Raw genomic sequence first — 24,382 nt, 5'->3', positions numbered from 1 at the left:
GTATATAGAAGTGAGCATGGAACTACCATCTTAAGTTGAAGTTTAAGAACATATAGTTTATATAAATGCTGCTCGCATTAGTGCTTCTCCAATTCTGTTAAAACTGATTCATGTATCCTTGATTGAACAATAATTTAAAGTGTTAAGCATCTACCCTTTTTATAATTAAGTTGTATCTTCTGAACACTTTGTGTGATATGGTCTTCTTTTTAATACTATGATATTATTGATTGAAAAAGCTTGCTTTAAACTTATCAGCACGCCGCTGTGCAAAGCCGAATTTGTTAATTGTCTTATTTAATGATTTAGGATACGTTTTTTTAGACGAGTAACATTTCCAAACATCTTATAGGTAAGAAAATTGTTGTGATACATTCAGTCGGTGAAGATTTTAAGGAAAATACTCGATCATGTGCGATTCGGAAGGGTCACTGCTTTTCAGGCTTGCCTATAACTATGCACTAGATAAAAATAGATGATAAGGCATGCGAATTCAGATCTTTTCTATGAGTTTTTTTCTTTTTTCTAAAAATGAAAACAAATATATAACAGAACAAATTTCGTGTGGTGAAACTGTTATTCCTGTAAATTACGCTATTATAAACTACTATTATTTCGCAAGGATCAGAATCTGGCAGCGCCGACTCTACTACTACTAACGATCTATTTCGCGTACGTTTTGAATGTAATTGGGCTTGATCCTTCGAAGAGAGAGAGAGAGAGAGAGAGAGAGAGAGGTGATGTTTTTCATCGTAACCTTGCCTTGCTTAAATAGGGTATTCCACGAGACCATTAATTTCATATAGATTGGCAATTTTTTTTCTGCGTTATGCCTGTTTTCGTCTTTTATTGATTCTTTGTCAGTCGCGTCATATATACTTCTATGTCCCCTCCGATCAAACCAACTTACATTTGTTTCTATACGCTTGCTACAGGAATGTGGGTCGAAAAAGTTGCCCTGATATATGCTCCTATATTTTACAAACCATACAGTTACAAATCTTGTAGAGTACATTTGTTCTGAGCACGTCGCGGCCCAGCAGTATTGTCCATAGTTCATTAAGTTGCTTAGTTACCACAACTAACTAACTAACTAACTAACTAACGTAACAGCACTCCCGAACACTGTTGCAGAGCTGAACTCGAGCTAACACACTGGCAGGCAATATTATCGCCGTCTTCTTTTGTTCATTTTAAGGGCGTCCATTATCTTAATGAACATGAGATTAGATGTTTGATCACGCCCTTAACGAGCCTTTTTGTTTATGTGCTAATTATAACGCTGCAACATTTTCAGCGTTATAATTAGCTCTCTGTTAGTTATTTGGGCTTAATTTATTGCTATCCGCGACTTGGAAGGGTACGGTGCAGACCAGCAGTTCCTCGTTTTATTAGATACGTTTTCAGGGATTTGTCTTACTTAGTTAGCGTACTTATATGATAAGTACGTTGGAAGTCAAAATTAGCTCGGCGTGACCGTTCAAAATAACCGGCACCACGAGAGAAAAGAGCGATATTGGCAAAGGCTATTCTTCGACCAGATTCGTCAACAACGTACCATGTACGCTGCTTTTAAAAGCTATTCTGACGACGTTATTGACAGGCATTTTTATCGCACGGCCGATAATCACCGTCACCGTCAGTTGGAACTTACTTCATAGTGTATACCAGAACTATGTAATGCTATAAAGTTAGCTTTAGAGAACAATATTACTTTGCCTTTTTTTCTTCTCAAGCAAACTCGTAGGTGTAGCAGTACGTAAACCGCATACAAGCTGGCTTCACACGCAACGCAACCTAGATCAATTCTAACCGTTCATTTCTTCGAGCAGTTATGAAGCATCACGTTTCTTCGTTTTCTTTTATATCTATTTCAGGAGGAAATTTATTTTTCCACTTGCTTTGGGAAATCACTGACCTCAGCCCACAAGTGCCTTCGGTTTATGTAATATTACCTCGTGGAGTACTATAGGCCAACGACGTACATGTCTTTTGATATTTTCTTCAAGGTGAATGAATTACACTGATCCCATCAAAAGCACGTTATAAATGGGTCTTTAATGAATATGCTGTGAATGAATTTTGGTCTGGGCCCGCCATTGGCTGTTTCCAGCAATAGCATTAAGCGAACGTTGGCTTATATAGCCTTAGCTCCCTTTACTAATTAAGTACAGTTAATAGTTGGCTAGCATAGACTTTTTATACCAGAAGTGAATGGACTCATAGACAGTATTGATCAGCGCGCTGAAAATATCATTCATTTCTTAATAATTCTAGAACTTCTATGACACGCGGGCGATCAAGTTCTTCAGCTAACCACTTTCAACTTAGTCGCAGCTTTAATATTCTATCACGTGCTATACATTGCACATATACGAGACAAGTGCGAGGCGATAACTCAATTACAATAAAATATATATCGTAGAAAAAACGAATGTTAAATAGCTTTCGTAAAAATTATTATAATAAGGAAAGTAGTTATCCTCTTTTCCCTATCAGGCCTGTCTGCAATAGGAATATTCTGTAGAACCGTTCTTTTTAGTCGTATTGCATATAGTGGATATTCTACAAAGTAGTAAATGTTGTGTTTAAAGGAGGAACAGCAGCGGAGTTTGGCTTTGCCTATATAAATCCGAGTTTTCTACTCGTTATGGTGTTGCCAAGTGAATCCAAACTAAGCGCGCACAGCGGGGAGGCCAATTCTAGAACGGAATAGGACTTGTTACCCGAACACAAGTAAACGCCATTGCCTCGGTTCAACGTTTCTGACATAGCGTGTTCGGCAAACAATAGACAAAATGGCTTTTCCCTTCCGAAATGTCAACTCGTAAACAACGATAATCAAATGAAACAAAGGACGCTTTCGAAATGCATATGGGCATGCCTAATATATCAACGTCGAAAATGGCTTTTCAATAAGTCTTGAGTGCAGAGAAGAAAATCTTCCCACGAATATCCGAGACTTTCTAGTCTTTAGATAGCCCTTTTCCAGGTTGAGTAGTTCCCTTTTTCAGCTAGAAAGTGGAAAGGCAACTTTACCTTTGCTCACATTGTCTTAGATACATTATTCACTAATAGCAATTGACTTTATGTGCCTAGAGCATATGAGACTCACACGGACAGCTCGTGATTAATATGTAATTGATTATCGTTGTGTGACTTATGAGATCCCAAAGAAATGTTAGCAGAAAAAAAACCAACTATTTTCAATAGTATTTCCTGAAAAGGACATACTGCAGGAAAAAAACACGCACGTATATTTATCGACAAATCACACTGCCCTTCACTGATCTGCGCATCAAATATAGCAGCTCAACAATTTCGACCTTCCTGCCAGCTAGCACAGAACTACAGCAGATTATCTCGTCGATCGCTACAAATCACAGTCACATTTGAATAATGTTATGGAAAGAAGAGGCATCCAAAAAAGGTGCAACAAAGTTCATTTGACAAAGCAGCTCCATGAACAGTACAGTGCACAAAAAAAATTAACATCAGAAGACTGCGGAGCGTCTGTCCAGTTCCGTTGCGCCTTATTCTTTACCTGTTTATCGTGACAGAGCACGTATGCTAAGAATTATCGATGAGTAAAATAGCATTTTTATAACATGAGCGTCTGGTAATATGCGCACGGCTCGATTCGAAATTATACCACGTACTACTTCACTTTTTCACCGACCGGAACGAACTGCTTCTATGTTATTTGGATCATAAATCACCTCGTAGTAGAAACAGGATTCAAATACCTTCTATTGTTCGTTACCGGATTGGCATGAGCATTCGACTCCCTAGTAGTGGTAGGTACGGTTGAGCTCCGCCTGCCGAGAACTTGTTTACCAAGTTTGCGCCGAATCTCCAGAAAGCTTTATTTTCTGCCCGCCCGACGCTGCATTGAATAGTAGCACGGACTAATACGGGAAGTTGTTGTTGTCTCCGGATCAGTTAAGCGCAGTCACCCTTTCATTAGCCTCTGAGTGCGTTTTCCTAGCTGCTCTTTATCCAATGAACAAGGTCTGCAATTTTCTGGGTCCTACCCGAAGTAGACGCAGCTTTTCCCTCTACAGTGAGAGCAGCCCTGAAAATCACTATGTTTGGTAACAGACAGAAGAAGTCGGAAACCTCTCCTTCTGGCTCTTTTTTCCGCGTTTGGACGTTCGGGATGTTGTTTTTCGCGGTAGCTCCAGGTGAGCGCCTTTGTAGAGCATTCTCTTCGTCCTCTCAGACAGGCCGCTATTCTTCCGTTGTGAGTTTCTAAAGTCTTCAGCTAGTTAATTCCAAAGCTGGTTGGAGGCATGAACCCGGCTTTCCGTAGAAGTATTTCCATAATGAATGCAGCCTTTCTAGGTATGGTCCGTATGCTGGCACAAGCATAATTGATTCAGCTACCGCCATGAAAGCTGTTTCGCTCGGCAACTGCCTTTATAAACTTGCCGTAGCTTATTCAATATAAAATTCTTTTCATAGCTTTGTCGAGATGCTCTCGAAGATGCCTAACTATTTGCACTCTTCTTGACAATCCGCGAGCTTCAATGATGTGCCCAGACAGAATTTCCTGCCAATCGGATAAACAACTTCTGATATTGTTTAAGCAAATTCCCTTGCAACCTCAAATAGAGTCTCATTTTCGTGTCGTTCGGCACTAGCTGCCTTTTTTGTTCTTATGGTGACCGCGAGATCTATTTACTCTGAAGTCTACTCCGAGTAGTTTGTCATTGGGCTATTTTCAGTTCCATAGTAGCGGTCTTAATACATTACGGAATTGCCATCTTTATTGAAAGGGCTGTACGTTTCCAGCCATTCCTGCACACTTACCGATACGATGTGTGTCAGGTATGGCCGTGTATTTTTTCTCTCGAGACATCGAAAAATCAATGTTTACAAAAAACTATTAAATGCGCTATTACCACCAGAAGTGCTGTTGTAAAGTAAACTATAGTTTCCTCGGACCCTTCTACCTGCTTCGTTTTTGTGCTTCGTGAGTTGTTGTGAGAACATGGCGTTTTTCATGAGATTATATTGAACATCAAATAACAGTCCTCTCTGTAGGCAGATGGCATGGTAGACCCTATTCTATTACAAATACGGTTGCCCCAGAGGCTATCCTGACTCCGTAATAGATTCCTTCTAATAACTGCCTCAGCTTTTCAGAATTACAGTTTTTAGATGACCCTCTATTGTCTGTATTCCAGAGGTGCTGTTCTTTGTTCTGTATGTACCAGGGAGCGAACCACACTGCCAACTTTTGTTCCAAAGAGGTCGCTTTATTAATTTTCCGTTTTAGCCTTCAATTGGGTCTTTAGAGGTTTGGAGAGGCTTCAATGTGCGTACAATAGTTTTCAATTTCTTGATTGCCCCTAAGCGTAATTTTTGCCCTCGTCTTTTTCGCAGCGTTTCTGGAATAAAAACAAGTTCCCGTTTTAGATCATTCAGCTAAACCGGCATTGTACGGAACTCACCCTCAACTGACTTTCAATAATATTTATCCTACACGAACTTTGACTATAACATAGCCAGTTTTAGAATTAAGAACTTTACCAAAGTGCGTGAGCTTTAGAGCTTCACGTTAGTGTGGCATAATTAAATCTATGACGAAGGATTGCTAATTAAAAATATGATCTTAATCATAAAATTCATTAAGCTATAACGAATTAAATTTAAGTGTCGTTTGGGCCTAATCAATTTTTAGGTCACATTTAGAATTCAAGTTAAATTTTATATTTGATTTCGCAGTAACTGAGTCAACTTACAAAGAACTTATAGGCACCGAACTTTGGGATGTTTAGTTCGAGCCCGCCATGCGTTAGATGCACAGCAGGCGTTATTGCAGAAAAATGAATAATTTTATATATCGATAAATCGATACCAACTAGGCAACTTCTATAAAGTTTGACATTTCGCTGGTTCTGCTTGGCGAAAAGTCTTAGCTTGCGTTCCCTACGCACGTACACATCCGTCTATATTTAATAGGATCAACCTGATCGATCAGGTCGCAATGTTACTGTTGAACAAAATAGAAAGTTTCTTGGAAAGGCTTGCTTCTTCACCAAACTCAAACACGAGTTCACAAATGACGGGAGACCTTTGAGATTGGCAAAAAAAGAATCGTACAATACATACGATATATTAGTAAATGAAGGAAACAGAAATTTTCTATATATATATATATATATCAAGGACAGAGCATATGTACAGTCAGTTATTTCACGGCAAGATAACTTGACTTTTTCTGCTAGTCGAATCTAGAATATTAGATAACTAATTTCCCTAACAAAGTGGGCCGCAGTCCTTTTGGGTGGAAGTTGTGAATTTAAACGTTTGCTTTATGGCCAGGCTATGTGTTTTAATCTAGATAGATTAGGATTATACTTCTGCTAAGATAGACACGTTTCAGTCTAGATGGGCATGGCTGCCCGTGCTATGATAAGGACTTGCATTGAACATGTTGCCGATAGGTAGTGCATTTATATTAGCACCAGTGAAACCAGTAGTTGGGCGGTTAACTCATGTTAAAAGCCCAAACAGACTTGAAGATCAATAAAGGTTTGAACGCAGATCGCTAGAGCCTTGGCCTAGGCAAGACTAATTTGATTGGTAGAATAATCTCGAGTACGTTAGTTTGCGATATAAACGCAAGTATATAGCTTAGCCAATTTTATTGGGTAACCATTCGAACGGTAACTAAAACGGGGCAGCCAGTAATCGGCCTTAAAAGCCCAAAAATTAATTCCGAAACCCGTTAGATCGACGTGTTGAGATGTGTATAGCAGAAGCACCAAGACAAAATTGTAGGGAGTCTTAAACAGATCCACCCGGTCGATTTACAATTAATCGGATGAAACATACGTTTAAAACGGATAGAATAGCTCAAAATGCTTATACACAATATTATAGATCGAGAACACCGATGAGATTTATTAGCCAAAAAACACTGGAAGGTACTAGCAATGCCTCCCGAAATTAACTTATGAATTTCATATCAGCACGTCAAACATAAGCGGAAACCTCCTATAGCTGCTACCAATGAAGATGATCTAAGTTAAATTTTCTTCAAAAAGAATTTTCTTCTTTCTAAAAAAGAAAAAAAGCTTCTTGGGACGATGTAGTTACATTTAAATTAAATGGCGCAATAAGTTGACAAGATTACATCTACTGGACAATTGCACGTGGAGGCACCATGTAAGTTTACCCGGAATTGATGAAGTGTGATGCGGCACTTCAGAAAAGGAAGTGTTGAGACTGTTCTTCTTTTAAAATGCACTGACTAAATACAAAAACTTCAATTTCTGTTTTAATGCGCATTCGGATAAATGTTCTTAGAGGTGGCAGCTTTTTTTCAACGGGACGGAACACCTGCCCGCTGTCATCGTGATCTAAGGGGACATCTTGATGTAAATCATCCAAATAAATGAGTCGTACAAAGAAGCCACACAAACGGCCGTACCGATTCCGTGAATCCGGAGCCAATCTACTTGTTCTTACGTCGATTCCTTGAAGTCCTTGATGTGAGAAAACTGACGACACTGTATGGTCTAAGAGACTCAATAACAATAGCGCGTGAGATATTCATTGAACTTTGTAAACAAGGGCCCTCCACCGCAGCAGATTGAAAATATCCACACTTTATTTAAATTCTTCTACAGTGTTAATACTAGACATATGTAATGGAAGAAACAAAATTACTATCAAGCATATTTTGAAGCACAGTGGTTTTGCGGTAACAGTTGGGTTAACTGACATCGTTCTTTGGACTTCATTTACAGGTACGTATTTCTGATTTGATGCCGGCCGCTACCGTTCAGTATTGCGCCAGACCTCTGTTCAGACATATTTGTTTTGCACAACTGTGCCGCAAATCGTACGTCGTTACCATACACATGCGAAAAGATTGGATACTACTAGTTGCTTTCCGTTCACGGAAGGGGTGCCAACGTGAAGAACGCTCGGGTATCCTGATGAGGAGCGGAAGCAGCGTGTTTATGCCAGTAGCGAGTGACCTGGTTTTGTCGTTGTTGCAGTGTTGCGTTCCCATCCTGAAACGGATTTGTATAATTATAGTTGAATGAATCGGTCCTTCTATTCAACGTTCTCAAGAAGACAATTTGAATTACTATGTTTCTTCGACCTGCAACGAAATCATATTGTCATTATGACAATTTGCCTTACACTTATTTCCACAGGTATAATTTTCATTTATTGCTAGTAACTTAGATGTCACAGCGGATGATAGCTATCTCTGCTGCATACCGCGCTTAGCTAATTTCATCGAACAGTATTTTTTCACAGCACATGCTGAATAGGCTCTCCGTGCCCCATGTTCATTTCGGGAGCCGAATGACGTCCGATTAGCCGCTGCGCGAACGGTATCCCGCCCATCGTAGGGCGACTTTGTCCATTAGAGGCGCAACGTGGCCATCGCACGACGTCATTAAAATGTCTTTGTGTCGCTTGAAGCATTTCTCGTCGCCTCGATCGTGTCCAGCGATGGACGGGTGGTTCCTCGTGAGCCGCGAGGTAACATGGTTCAGCGAACGGTATCCTTAGAGTGTTTTATTTTGACGATGACGCAGTGTTTTGAAGCGAACAGAGAATATCGTTTGATCACTAACGACGATGACGGTCGTCTAAAAAGCAGTCTAGGGCATACTTTGCTCGAAATATTGATAGCTACACCTAATGTCCCTATGCGTAGCACCATGCACCGAAGTAAATGTTGAAGCTAGCGTTTTCTAGCTGACGAATCCATATTTGCGATCTGAAATACTGCAATGGTGTCCAGTTTGAAAGAAGGATCTAGTGAAAATACGACAATGCGATACATTACATAAGCATTCTCCGACAGAAAACGCGCGAGTCGGGTAACCAAACAATTTGCCACTTGATTCACGAAAAGAATAGAAAAAACAATTAATTTTCAAGCTATATATGACTCTGTCAAAAAATTTGCGCAGATTTTCCTTATGCGCCTCTGTTGCGATGCGATTGACATAAAATTACGATACGACTGGACGATATTCTCGTTTGCGATCTACCCTTAAGGGCGGAGAGTGTTTTGGAATGATTCTGCCCTAATTTAGGTGGGGGGCCCATTTACATTTGCAACATTAAAGCTTCTTTCCCACATTGAAGCTCAAAGCTTCGTTTCCAAAAGCGTTCGGTTCGTTATCAGAAAGCCTCTTGGCGCTCCCGCACCCAACAGCGTCCAGCGTGTCGAGTCGTTGCGTCGTGTTTGGCCTTCCATTATTATCGCCCGCATGTATATTCACGTAAGTCTATTTATCAGGGTCTCGAGTAATCCTAACTAAAGCTGATTGCTCTTGCTGTTGCTTTTTCATGATGGACTTAATTGAATGCCGCTTCCCGTACTAGTAATCTCAATGAAGAACGAGTCTGTTTGGTGACAACGATCATAATGAAAACGACTTTTTGACCAGTAACTTGTTCCGGCAAACCAATAACAAAACGACGCATAGCCAATCTATTTGTTCCCTTTGACCGAGTATGTGCGAGGCTGTGGCACTGCAATGAAGACTGGATTATTATTTCATGGTTTCAGGCTTTGCTCACAGGTAAAACTCATAGTACGCTCGATGATCTATGGCAAAGTGTAATGACCTTCTAGAGACGGAATGATAACTGGATCGTTCAAAAATCCTGCTTTTCTTCGAGAGTTTCTATATAGTTGTTTTGTGATTCCGGTTCTGATTTTGGCACGTACTATATGCTCTATTTCTGTTCAGTCCGCCAGGGTAAGGGTACCGTCTTCCTTTGCTATTATTATAGGTACGTATACCCAGCAGTCGAAGTAGCCGCATGACGACTTCGTTCGAGCTAGCCAGCTTGTTTAGGCAGAGCGTACGCATGCTTACAAAGATCCGCTAACCATATGAACGTTCTCTTCCTTACTTCGTACGACTGTGGGGGCAGTTCAAAGCATGATAAAAACCAACGCTTGTGGGCACAGGTCAGATTATCGCGTTAAGGCCGAGTGCACGCATTGCACTCCGCTAGAACTGAGGTCGTAGCATAACGGTAAGCACAGCTAGACAACCGTTCATTTTCTGCCTTTTGCTCAAGAAAAAAAATAGTGGCGGGCGTATCAGCGGCCTCTTCGACGTGACTTCGTTTCGGTCGACAACACCCATTAGTACCATCACTAGTAACTGTGGCTGTGTCGACACCCACATCCCATTTAGTCAACACGATGCTTGGAGGTGTAGGCGGAAAGCCATCGAAGCGCTATGAATGTCACTTTCGTGTTCTCATACCTTATGCACACACGCGCACCTTTTGCTTAACACTGCGTGACCACGGGAGAGCACGTCAGTGGTCAGGTTAAGGCTAGGCAGGTCTACCTATACGTGAGCGCAAGTGCATCGGCTAGAGGGAACTTAACTGATCGGAAAAACGAACACTTTGTTAAATTATAGCACACAAGTGCCTACAGACTATAAGGCCTGACAAGTGTACGTGAATCATCTTATACAATGATTCACATCTATTTTTTGCTATAATAATTTCCTTGTTTTTTTTTTCTCTATAATCATTTTGTTCAGAAAAGAATCAAAAGAAATTACAAATTATATGTTTCTAGTTTCATAGGGTAATGAAATGACGATCTCTTTGAATTATAGAACATTAACGTAAATCTCATCTAGTTAAGTGTTATACTTAAGTTAGTACGAATCAAGGAGATTTTGATGAGCGGAGCAGTTGGTAGCCAACATCGATTCCAAGTAGGCCTACAGTTAAAGTAAGGCTGAAAAGTAGGCAAAATAACAGTTATTCGTATTAAAAAAAAGGTGCATTCAGATAAAAATTATTACGATGTGCGTGTTATTCTGCAACGGTACATTGATTAATAAAATAACTATTGTAAAGCGTACGGTTGACTGCAAGTTTACTGTTCCTTATGCCGATCGTGACTATAAGCCCACTTTCCTGAATTGTTAGTTTACATATTTCCGCCAACAGCAAACCTACTTCTTCTAAACCCTGTAAGCTACCCAGTGCTGCCACCTGTTCTGCCCCTTATATTCTTGCTCCGTTTGTCCTATCGTTAAATATCGTTAGCTATCGAGGCATGTAAGTATACAGGTCACATTTCTTTTGAGCACTCTGCCAAAAAAAAACACGAAGATTATTTAAGGTCACATTAGGTTAGCGAATCTTTCGAATTCTTCGTTGCTCGCATTCAGCCTGTCGATCTCCTCGTTGTTTGTTTTTTAGCTTACTTCTGCCTGCATATAAATATTGAAATAGCGTTTCAAGAAGCAGCACGGTATGAACAAGGCCGGTGGATGAACAAGCGATGCTGAGCAAAAATGGCGGGGGTTATGAATCCGCCTAGAGAAGGACATAGGGGGTGTGCGGGTATAGGTGTGAATACGGGCATTCCAGGAATAACGAATGCTCGAGTGTGTGGCGCATAAGCGTGCGATAAAAACATTAAAGTGCGAGAAAATTTATGCCTCCAGGTTATCCCACTTGTACCCGCTTTGCACATTTTAGCCGGCCCAAGTTTTCTCAGTACGCTGAGGGTCGCCGAAGACGCACGGTTTGTGTAGATCCAGAGGTGCTTTGACGTGCGAACCCTGAGAACGAACACAAGAAGAAAGAAGTCGAGCGCGTTTATTCAAAAAGAACAGAGCTGCCTTTGTGCCACAGGGACCTTTAACATATGTGGTCGTTTTTACTAACTCCTCCTGCTGACGGCAGCAGTAGCAGCTGTTAGCGGCCTCTATCCACATGGCAGTCTTGAGCGTAAAATCTGACTGACCCCACGCCAGCAGCGAAGAATTACGTCTCAATGAACAGATGCTCATGTCCAAGAAGAAGACAGCACATCGGAAGCGCCCCCGTGTGACCGCAGCTCCTCTGCCCTCCTTGAGCAGCAGGCCTAGTAGTTCCAACTGTAGAAGATGCAGCTGTGACGCAACTGGAGGGTGTTAGTAGTGGAAAAACAAATGAGTAAGTGAATACAGGAAGACAGCTCAGCAGCAGAAACTAGGCAGACCTAGATAATAGTCCCATTCGTATAATTAAGACGTGATAAGCGTAAAGAAGAGGCGAGAGAGTCTCTAAACGAACCATTCCCATGGGCTTCGACGGCCACTAATAGTACTCACTCGGTCAGCAGCGGCTGAGCAGTGACCTAACGGTCAACGACGCCAGGCCATACATGTTGTGAGTTAACCGATAGCGGCGAACAGGAAGCAAACAACGCGAACCGTGTGCAACACCAGCACAGTTCGCGCTCGCCGGGGCATATCTTATTTCACTAACCGACGTTAGTATGCTTTAACTAACCTGATGGAGCCTATTTCCAGCCAGAACTACTTCACCACTCTATAAGTCTCTCCCTTGTGCATTGTGGAAGGTTAACTTTCGTACGACAGGACGGAGTCTAGCAATTTCCTTAGATACAATGAAGCAACAAAACGCCTAGTTTGGACCGTATTGGTTTACGTTTACTCGTTCCTGGACAGATTCCCTACAGCATGCGTTTACCTACTGGCCGTGAGAAATGGAATTGCAGACCTGGTTAGTGTAACACACTTTTTATTAGAATAAAAACAACAAGAACTCTTTAGGCGTACAGTTACTGCTACATAACACAGTAAACGAACGTCGTTTTCGAAGTGTTAGGACCAATAGGACGGTTCGCTCTTGCCGCGACAGATATATTACCAGCATCAACCGCATTGACTTTTGCGTCAAAGGTGAACATTTTCCTATTGGATCATAAATGGTTGGCTGCTTTGTCCTTAGCGGGACTGAGTCGCGCACAAGTATTCTTGTTTTAGCATCGTCAGAGAAACGTCTAACTTTTATGATACGGAGTATATACATGAGGGCCTTTCGAATTATCCTACGGGTGGTGGTTTCTCTTCTTTCGATGATAGTAGGTAAACAGTGCATTGTTAAGTTAAGAACGTATCTGATCCTTTTCTGATAATCGTATCAGTCTGAACTTCTTCCTACGTTGTCGTGTAGGATAGAATCCTACGGAAGCAGTTTGGCCGCTGGCTGTTGTCTATGTACGTGATCAAAAAGCTTTACAGTCACGGCTATCGAACAACTGGCGGTACAAACTGGACATCGCCTCTCTGGAGATTTTCTACTATGGCTGCTTACCGCTAGTATTCAGAGGATAATCTGTCTGACTTCCTATAATCTAATTGTCGTCACATACAGCTTGTTTGGAGTTCTCTGTTGTTGGCTTTGTCTGAAAAGGATTTAGTTAACGTATTAATATATATATATATATATATATATATATTTACATACGTATGCATGTATGTATGTATAGAGTGTCCTACCGCTTTAGAAGGTTCGCTACATCCATAACTAAAAGCATTTTGTGTCCAGGCACGCTTCTAAACTTAAGTGTCTCTAAGTTTAATGGTAATATGCCACCTGTACTGAATCATAAGGTCTTGCTTATCTTGCTTATATTTATCTTTCATCTTCAACAATTACTATACGTAAATTTCTCAAATTGTATCAACTCTTTAGCACAATTGAAAGGCGAGAATTCGAGGGTACCTGGCTCGAAGGATACCGCATTCTACGCTAGGATTTTCAAGGTCAAAAAAAAGACAATTAAACTAAAAAAAAGTATACACCGAAATCAATTATTGTGAGCTTTTTGATACACTCTGTTATTATTATTATTAGTCGGGGGAAGTGTAAAAAAAGACACAGACAATGCAGTCAGTGGCGAGAGAACTGTCTAAGGTTAAAAATTATTCTATAGAAACCTATATAAAACCTATATAAAACTTACTATTACGTAAATTCACTCACTGTTAACAAAACGAACGATCATACCATATACATAAGTGTATCAACATCATTAGTTCAGGGCTTAATCTTTGTTAGTTTTTTTTTTGTTTTTATGAAATAGTGTTATGACAAACAATAATGCGGCAATAGACAATAGAAATTACACGGTGAAAATTCGCGAAGCACTGCGCTTGGGCAGTAATCTAGTTTTGTTGCAACGAACTTGCAACGATTATAATAGGTCTGTACCAAAATGATATGTCTAAATTGAAAAATTGTATGATGTCCGTTTTCGACTTGACGAAGATGTGCTCGGTTGTTGAGTCTGATAGGAGGAAGGCTCTAGGTCACGGTCCGAATTTTTTAGCCAGAAACGCAGGATCGTCGAGCTATGGACGAGTCTCCAACCCTATCGAGAAGAAAATATCAGCAAAACAAAAGACCCAATTGTTTCGGAGAATCATTCGAAGCGTGACTTTTTAAATGATTATGATGTTGGTCACTGGACGGCATAATGACTGTCGGCGTAAATAAAATTGCAGATCTATGACATCGATTGTAAGAGAGCTAGCCAAGCATTCAAGATTCGGTGTTGCGCGGCGATAGCCTATCTTTAGCTCACAGATCTGCTAGGTAGGTTGCTTCGAGTAATTTTTCAGTAAGTTTTTAGTAGACGCCACGAAGAATGATGTCGCTTCATGCTTTGTTATCGTATTTAAAAATTACCTTGTGAGATCGTAACGGCTGATTTATTCAATGAAACTAATCCAATGCCCAGAATAAGTTGTACGCTATGGGTGTGACTAGGCCTTGTCAGTTCAAATTGTTGAGATCAATAACTGTATCAAGTTGGCCCGTAATTATTTTTTTCCTATCGCTACCCTTTTTTTAGTGTTTTCCGTTGCTGATGATAGAATCTGGTCTATCATTAGAAAAACTTAGCTATGAAAGGCTAAAACTGCTCTGCGCAGAGTCTAGATTTCAAAGATGGATGCGTCGGGATTTCAAAAATAAGCAGCATCTTTCGCACGTACTTCATCTCCATTTTCTACGAAAAGGTACCTACGAATACCTTTGGTGTGATGAACTTTGTTTTGGATTTCATGTCGGGTGACTCAATCATAACTCAACCGTGCTCCCATGATAGATCTTTTAGCCATAGTACCCAAGGATGATCAGTAGATGAATTAGAATGGAAGACCCAATTGCGTACGCTACCGTACGCCCTCCCGAAGGAGAGCTCGGGTTCGTCGAGGTGCTTTTTTAAATGAAGACGTAGATCGATTGTGAGACCTGCTTCTGTTTTGTCCACAATGCCCTGCTATTAGTGACTGACTTTATTCGAGGACGGCTTTCCTTATGCTCGGCGTCGTTTTCTGACGCTACTGGATATCTAGCACGACCCTGCGAATATATACCAGGACTTTGAAAACGATTGGAAGCACTCAGTGGAGATGTTGCCGTGAACACCAGGGAGCAGACCAATTTTTACTCAATGAGATACATCGATATTGAAACACACGTTATGATCAAGCGTGACCATTTTACAGCTAACATTGACTACAATAGAAGACTTGCGCTATCATTGGCATTATTAGCAGCGTCTTACAAGCAAGGAAACGCAGTAAACAAGCGAAACATACGCAGGTGAATAAATGGGTTTAGTTTATTTGTACACGGCCAGTGCTTAAGAAAGATACACTAGGAAATTAATATTCTGCATTGCGGTGGACCTAGGCGAATGACATGAGATATTGACCCTTGCAGAAAGAAGCCCTTAGCGGTTTCTTACGGTCTTCCCTCATAGGTGCTTTAAAAGTTACAATGGACTAGGATCTGTTACTACTAATGCTCCGGCTACGGACCTATTTTATCCATAGCAAGTGTGTTTAGTTTATATTCGTGTTATCCGAAACCAATATATATTTTTTCCAATTAAGATCTATCAGGACGTAGCAACTTAGCAAAACGAGTTGAAGAAGTCGCTGGTTAAAGGCTACACAAACGTCGTCGCTGATGCAACCCTAGCCTAATAAAGCGGTCGCGCGTGTCACGTCGCCCAACCAGCCTGCACGACTAATTAGTAGCAATTCGGGGTGGAGCGGATGAACTCCTACGTCGAACGATGGAAGCTAAGGCCGTTTATAGCCTGCTGTTGATAAAGTCCGTATTTAGGATTTCTGAGAAATTTGGCAAAGTAGAATTAATAGAAGTTGAAAGAAGAATATTGCTTAATAAAACGAATATAGATAAATTAATGGGTTGCTCCGAGAGATACGCCGAAGTTCAGAGCTAAAAGTTTATCCGAAGAAAAACGCATGGGTCGCGTTTGGCAGGACCAGAACGGTCTTGTTTGTAGGCAAGTTCTGAAGAAAACAGGTCGGTCAACTAAAGATCTACGTATGGCCCAATTACATCAAGTGAACTAAGGTAACAAGTAGAAAAGTCAAACCGACAAAGCCTAGTAATTTTTCCCCATAACCATACCAGGTCATACACGAATGTTACAAATTCCCTGCAAAGCTCTAGTGGGCTCTCTGCATCGCTTATTTTCTCTACACTACACACCGATGTATTACCACAATTTATAGTAATAGTAATAAGCGCTGCCTTTACTAAAAGGTGAAGGACAGGCATAACCTTTTGACCAGCTTAAGAGCTTACGATTCCATCGTGTGCCAATCGCACGAATCCTTGGTAGAATAGGTTTGATATGCTGGCGAAAATCTATTCTTATCTAATCGATTAGAAATAGACCTGTTCATTTCAATTCATGTGAGAGACCTGAGTTAGTTTGCTATAGCTGTCTCGGACCATTCAGCCATCCTGTTTCCTTTTTGTCGAGTAAGAGGTATTGGCGTTACGTTCCATCTTTAGATAAAAAAAAAAAAGTCGAATTTAATTTTGGCTCCTTGTAGAAGCTTCGAAAGCTTACCTTTCCAGTCTAAAGCAGACGAATTGCAGAGCTATACCAAATAGATTGATTTGAAGCAAAAGGCTCCAGTTCCGCAGATATCGAAAATGCTCACTTGTTTGTTGGTCATCACTTCTCAGTCCCTTGAACACGTGTTACTGCAAACAGCATCATGAAATTGACGCGAATATGGACGCAAAATACGTGAGGCACAAAGCGGCAAGCTTGTATACTTGTGATGAAGACTTTCCATAGAAACATCAAAAAAATACTAGTGTTAGTTGGAGCCTGTGGAACTGGCAAGCTAGCTTCTGCATTATGTATGTTTTTTGTTAGGGTAGTATAGGGCAGGAATTTGTCCTTTACACTTTAAATACTTATGAATTAGTTAGAAGTGGCGCAACTAAAATAAATGCTTGACGACAACCCTCTCAGGATTAGCAAAAATTGGTCCGACGTTAATGTTATAGTCTGGATTGATTTATCGGACCCAAAGCTCTCTCAATCCTCCAAGTTTATCACTGTCTGTAGGATGTATATTTACCGACGTGATTAGATCGTTCTGTGTATGTTCTTCACTTCAGGACAGTAGTGACGGTGTCTATGTCAGACGGGAGTGATAGGCCAGGTTATAAACGCTTTCATATTTTCTTACGTAGCTCAACACGTTTATTAAGATATGCCTTGGGAGAGGCCTCTTTCAGGACGTATAGCAAATAGCAAAATTGGACAGTTGTTGTTTATCTCTCCGGATATAAACTAAATATAGGCTTTTTTTATTGGTAAATAAGGGTCAGGACGTGGAAAATATGCTACGGTGCCACATTTGCGAATGTGTAATTTTAGTTTCACACAATTTATATCTAAATGCGATTTTACATCTATTCAACTCGTATTGAAATAATTATCTAATCGTTCGTTTTCTTTCATCCTCTATCTAATTATTATTACTATCTAATTAGATCAGATCCAAGTTTTTGATGCTCAAAGATTCTTGTTTGCTTCGTATAACGGGTGGAGCTAGTAGACGGGCGTTGCGCGCCACGCGACGGCTGAATGGTTCGACTACAGCTGCAGCAAAAGCTATCCCAACTGCTGAAGACGCCGCCATATACGAATCAAAGACCGAAGGCGGAGTGTCACGTTTTTAGCCGATAAGAACTCACCAGATCACCGATAGATACGTTTGGTTTCCGTTTTCTACGTGAACGTGCGTCATATTGCAACCACACGACAAAAATTATTTAATTGAAGCAGGAACCTAGCAATTGTATATCCTTCGAGCATGTCAGTGTATACATATGCCTACGAAGCATTCTATTGTATCACAGCCATGCGGGTGTGTCTGTGTATATTGGATAAATTAAGAACAGGCTACATGAAGGTATTGACTGGGTTCTAGGAACAAACGCGTTGAGGTATAGGACGAGTACGACCTATTCAAACTCATTAAATATTCTTATGTAAGATGGATCATTGATATGAACTCTCAGTATGCGTAAATATCAAATATTCCACGCGTCAGTATCGATCAAAAATCGATGTAACCAAATCGAGTGAGCCTGTTATGCAATATTTTTTGAAGAAAACTATTTCCAAAAATAACGCGGCAATTTTAGGTCTACCACTTTCTTTCCCTTATCGTTTTTGTCACTGGTGTTATTAGGAATACTTTCTTGTATCCCTTTCTTTAGCAAAAGTTTACAGTTATTTTCTTATAAAATTAGCTAAATGACCCACTATTGTGTCGCTCGAAGAAACGTCACACATTAAAAAATTTTCCGACCCTCCAATTTCAGGGATTTGGCGTTTAGTAGCGAATGAGCTTTCTGCATCTTTCTTTTCATTTCTTTATTGAGCAAGCAACCTTATTTGAGATGGCTATTAAAACTCTACCTTGGTTTTCTAAAGTTACTAAATGTTTTTTAGAGCATCTGTCAAGTTACCGATTTGAATCTGAGCTGGTATACTTTAATTATGATTCTCTGATTGCCCAATAAATGGAGGCGACAGAGTCTCGGTTATGCAATGTAGTCCAATCTTGTGCATTATCTAAAGTGTTAGAAATGTAATCACTTCTATAGAAAAAAAATCTTCACTCTGCTTGATGATGAGCTAATTCTCTCGTTTAAGCAACTCCATGAGACGTTTTTATTCTCCATGGAACAGGGAGGCATGATTGTATCAGGAGAACAATCATTGACGTCATTGTCGTAGATGGGTACTAACTTACCATTTAATTATTTCGTATACACTTCGTATATGATGTAGACAAATTTCTGTTCGATTTTTCTTTAACAGTTTTGACCGAACATAGCATTAAACCTGCTTCCATCGGAAGGTCTACGGCATGATGTCTAGGTAACGCGTCTGATGACGCATAATGGTGACGCATAAATTTCGACCAGCGATAGGTAGGTGAAATTCATGATTATTATAAGGACGTACTTTAGAAAATGCGCTCTAGCAACCCGGACCATGGTACCCCACCTTTTGTTAGCTACCGTATCACTCATCACCAGCATAATAAGAGTCATCAGCATGTAGTCTGGGAGGCGTATTAGGCTTGTTATTAAATCCTATGCCCTCACAACGTTTTGGCCTTGGCTCTAATGATAATTACGTTCACATATGACAATTAGAGGAAATTCCCGCAGGTTGTCAATGGCTAATTGCTAGATATGGATAATAGTGAGCCAATGCCCCTCTGAAGCAATAACAAGCCCACTGTGTGAATTCATCTAAATTTGTTTAGCGTAAGAAAGCCCACCATGGGCGAAACTCTTTGACAACAATTTGGAATTGGAGGTTGTATATTACCTATTTTGAAAGCATTTGTCAAATTTTGCCCTCACCATTTTCACTTGTACGTTCGTTAGGTTGACTCTTTTTCTTCCAGTTTGCCTCTCCGTACATGTCTGCATTCTCAGCGGAGTTTTGAGTAAAAGTCAGACCAGCATTGAAAATTTAACGACACGATGTAACCTGCAGTAAGATTGGCCTATAATTTTGGGTTGGTGAAATTCGCTGTGGATACCAAAGCCTTTGCCGAAGGTGGATTTAGCCATATAGGGATCAAACAAAAAATTTGTGTGTCGGGTGCTCCAGCAGACAGTGGTCAGTTCCATATTATCTAGGCTGCAGGAACCTACTCCTACAAGTCGCTATTGAATATATATAATTTAATTAAAAAAATTCGAAATGGTTCATAGGGAATTAAAAGGAAGCGTGTAGAAGCACCTAGCCAATTCTATGTTCAGAAATGAGGAACTGTTGATAAGCCACAGGATCGTGTTCTGGATTTTACCATTCGCCATTTACAATCCGATGATGAAAAGAACTATTTCTTTGAAGCCAATTAGAATGAAGCATTTTCAGAATGTCTTTAGGTGTCATGGAACTAATAAGGACCCGAAATATCCTAACCGCTAAGAAAAAAAACAAAAACGTTAAGCTTTTTGCTCCAAGAAGACAAGAGTATAAAAACCATACGACCGGGCGGCTCAACACAACTCTGAATCACGATAACAGGATTTGATTCTGGTGTTTCTTACAGAGTGCCTAGTTTCACAAACATTTATGAACATCAAATAAAGAAATTTTGCCTTACCTTATGTTCGCCGATCCCTTTCACATAGAACTGGCGATTGATAAATGGAATTATTTACAAGATGCAACACATCGTCCGTACTATCGCGGCTCTAATAGAAAATCTAACTTCGTATTAACTAATGGTTACGATTAGAAATAGGTTATCTTGAAAAACAAACTCCTAGCTGTTTATTATCGAATAGGCTATCCGTAGTGAACATTTAATATTAGATGGAAAACAGAGAAGGCGCTAAGGCTACTTTACGACCAGAGCCCTTTTAAAAGCGACCGTTAAGTTTTAAAAGGAATGTTATAGACATAATGACCGGACCACGTGGCTTATTTATACGTCGACCTTATGAAACCCGTATCAAACTAATAGACGACCCAATCCGCACCTGCTGTAATTTAGAGCGGAGGACATGTCACTCACCTCGCTTTTACAGTGCATTCAACGTGAAATTACCTATTTAAGGCTGACTCCGCCCTTTACTACATCCGTATAGTGTAGTAATAACAATCGTTTCCCTTAATTTCGATGCCCTCTGTTGTATATGTATATTGCGTAAGTATTATATTATACCATTCCTTTTATACATACTCCCTCTACCTGCCTTTCTCTCGACGAGCGTCTGCGTTATACTACTAGGTCCGCATAGCCGTTCTGGGCATGTCCCTTGGTGGTAATTTTTCGTCCCATGCCTTTTTTAGAACAACGTTTTGCCGTAGGACTTTGTACACTTTCTCAAATCTTTTTGTCTTAGTCAGAATTTACCACTGACTTGATTATGGCAAGAACTGACGGAAGCAGGGTCTTACGAAGACGGTGGCTGCATTGGCCTGTATTTTTTTGGATTCGCAAACCTTTTCATTCCTAAAATTTTTGAAGCTCATGGCCTTGAACGGTTCTTAGTTTAATACGTCCTACTCGCTAACAGACATAAACGACTTCCATTGCTACTGCCTTCAGCCGTTAACGATACGCAATGGAAATATGATAAAGATGCTATCTTTGTCTTTTAAGGTTTCTGTTTTGTAGTAGTTCCTTAAATTGGATGAGCTTATGCCTCTTTTTATTTATATCCAGCTTTATTTCCAATATTTACGCAAATGCGACACTGCCATTCAGCAGCTTAAACCCGTTCAGAAACTCAATGCTAAGCAATATCGACGATACGCCCCATATGATGCTAGTATATATATCAGCGTTACGATCTAAGGAGAACTTACGTTCGGTTTGCTTATTTCCTGGTGTGGTAGCTTGCTTACTGTACCGTTCGATATGAGTATTTCAGCTATAGATGGACGAGCCATGACGTGACAACGTCCCAAGCTAGCGCCCAGCTGGCGACTGACGTCCGTCCTTCCGTTCCAATTCCCCCGCCTTTGCGTCCTCCTCCTTCTCCTTTTTCTAGGGCAGAGAAGAGCAGAAGCTCGTTTCCTTTATACCATCAATAGACCGTCCCACTGCCGAAAGCTACCCTTTTGGGACATGATGGAGCCATCCACTTAATGTACGTTTGGTAAAGCGTGCATAGACTTAGCCAGGCAAGAACGGGAATGAGCACTGAGGTCGATTGAGTTGTACACAAGGAGAAGACAGCTAAAGTAGTAAAAGGTCATATATCTATCGTTAGCATCATATCGGTTCACTTCGATTAGCATATAAGTCATACGGTACAAATAGGGTACTGCTTTTTTAGAAACAACCTCCAAAGAAAGTCAACCAAATGAAAGGCATATTCTCCGAACATTGAATGAAGAAAATCGGAGCGTCCGAACGACGCAGACACGTGTTCGATTTTTCTCTCACATATTTCATTGGTATTGGCTAAGTTAATGAAGAATGTGCTTTATACATATTGCTAAATTTCATGCAACACTGGATGAGTGCATTGGATTTTCTGTTTAGAATAGACACTACGAGGTCGTATGCTTGAAAATTTGACGACTATATTAAAAATTTAAAAAATTAAAATTAAAAAAAACTTCGTTTTCTAATATAGCTACTGCACTGATTGACGCACTTTTTCTTTGAGTGCTCTCTTTGCTACAACGAGTAGATTATGTAAATTGTTTAAAAAAATTGAAGAAACGTCCCATTACGAGAACGCAATTGGAAATCGACTTGATCTTAAGGTCAATTGTCCACATATCAGTGTATAGTAGCATATGTGTTACTAATGAGCCAACAGCATCTTGGAAAGACATGGTTTTGAAGATTTATCTACAACAGTGCAAAGTCGTTCATTCGATTAAGCAGACTTTACTGACTTGAAGCTCCCACTATCAGAGTTAGGCAGTTTCGTATGAGTTAGGCGCAAGGGTCAGGCCATATCCTATTCTAAAGTATTTCAGGCTCCAATAACGTAGCGATTCATAAATGAGCTCATAGTGAAAATATACAGATAGACGCTATGCTCAGGTTAAAAGGAAAAATAATTAGTAAGAACTGGTTTTTAAAGGAGCCTAACGTAAACAAAGTGTATAAGTATTTGTCTTCCATTTTTAGCCTTAGTTTCTTCCAAAATTGTCGCTTATACATTTTTACATTGTCTCGTTAACTTTGACATGATGTTTGGCTGATTGTTAGATTTGCGTTTATCATCATTAGCATATTAATAGTTTTTCAGTTATATTTAATGGCGCGCATTTGTATCTCGAGTCTATTATTGTATCTCCGACGTTATACCTTTGCGTACACCATAGTTCTTGCAATTGCCTACATGGCAAAATCTAAGTAAGAGATTCGAAGAAGGATTGCGGGAGCTAATTTCGAAAGAGGCTTATTTCGAAGTTGAAAGCTTTCTGCCTTCGTAGAGACTTAAAATAGATCTGACATTTAGCAAGGCACTCGTCTTCGTTCTGGACATGGGTTGAGTCACCGTATGTTCGGTTTTAGCCAACACCATCTTTATGAAAGTAAGGACTAGCTAGTTTTCCAGCGAGGGTGGACAGAAACCTTTTCTAAATCCTTAATTGAAGAGCTTGCCGAACGTTTTAGAATGCAAAGCGCTTCGAAGAAGGCTGGCTTGGCGACAGAAGATGACTCCTTATACAAAAACTGATGCACAATAGATGCAGGGCTTGCTCTCTACAAAGGAAGTAAAATTTATTTTCTTGTCAAAGCTACGGACACAGATACATTAATTGTTGTTGTTTTTTTTTTATCAAGGCGTCGTTTGGATAGCTCCTATCGGAAGGAAAAGTATTGCTTGTTCTTGACAGAAGCGGAACAGATGCTGTTTAAGACAAAGATACATTGCTCACCCATTTCATTTGCGAAATCGTACACAAAGATTACCACGGACTTTATGGAAACACATATACAGCGAAGTAATATATTGTACAACCGTATTAAGAGGATTTTCCTAAAACGAATAGGCTGTTAGATATTTAATTTATCTTACTTGTTCGTAATCACTGTATAACATACGGTCGACTTGTAAGACCTTAAAACGAAATTCTTAGGTATTCTAAATATTGTAATAAGGTAGTTGGGAAAATACACTGGTGGCAGGTTATTATGGGTTCTTTCTCTACGTGTACGCTAAACCGCTATCAATTCGAAGACACTAAGAAATAGAGCAAAAAAAAAAAGATAATCTGTAATGCTCAAATCTATCTACATAAACGTCAATCCTTCTGATAAGCATGATCTCACATTTAGTCCTTGTAGAGAATTTGAGGTGCAGCTAACCGGATAGTCAGCGCCGTTGTCAAGTAACAAACAAGGCGAAAGCCAGTTTGATCAGTGGAATTATGGTTTTCCCCTCGACAAGTGGCCTTACAAGATACACTGGCAGACCGAATGGAGAGCGTTAACTAGAACCGTCAGGGGCCAAACGGTAGGCGTAAGCGTCTAGTGTACTACGAGTAGGAACTGGCGACGCGCTCAATGTATTGTAACTGCAGGAACGACTATTTACTGGGAAAGAGATCATACCAACGACAACGACATCGCTGAGCATTTTTTTTTCTTTATAATTACAGCTTACCTCGCTATTGGTTTCAGTCTATGTACGGGGTGGATCATTTAATTCCATCATTTTTCTTACGAGTTGCTTCCAAGCCTCTATCTTACGTTAACAG

At 40.2% G+C, this 24,382-nt stretch overlaps 1 long non-coding RNA gene across 1 annotated transcript; it reads right to left on the bottom strand.

The window, feature by feature from the left end:
* Nucleotides 1-7,619: 7,619 nt before the first annotated feature.
* LOC111271472 (uncharacterized) lies at nucleotides 7,620-24,036 on the bottom strand. Its single transcript, XR_002686883.1, has 3 exons — nucleotides 23,955-24,036; nucleotides 21,521-21,893; nucleotides 7,620-8,030 (listed from the first exon to the last, which is right to left on the bottom strand). It is a non-coding gene; the product is annotated as an uncharacterized LOC111271472 (long non-coding RNA).
* Nucleotides 24,037-24,382: the final 346 nt, after the last annotated feature.

The sequence above is a fragment of the Varroa jacobsoni genome, unplaced genomic scaffold (assembly GCF_002532875.2).
Source record: "Varroa jacobsoni isolate VJ856 unplaced genomic scaffold, vjacob_1.0 contig00647, whole genome shotgun sequence".
NCBI lineage: Eukaryota > Metazoa > Arthropoda > Arachnida > Mesostigmata > Varroidae > Varroa > Varroa jacobsoni.
This window is presented reverse-complemented; position numbering and strand designations above follow the sequence as displayed.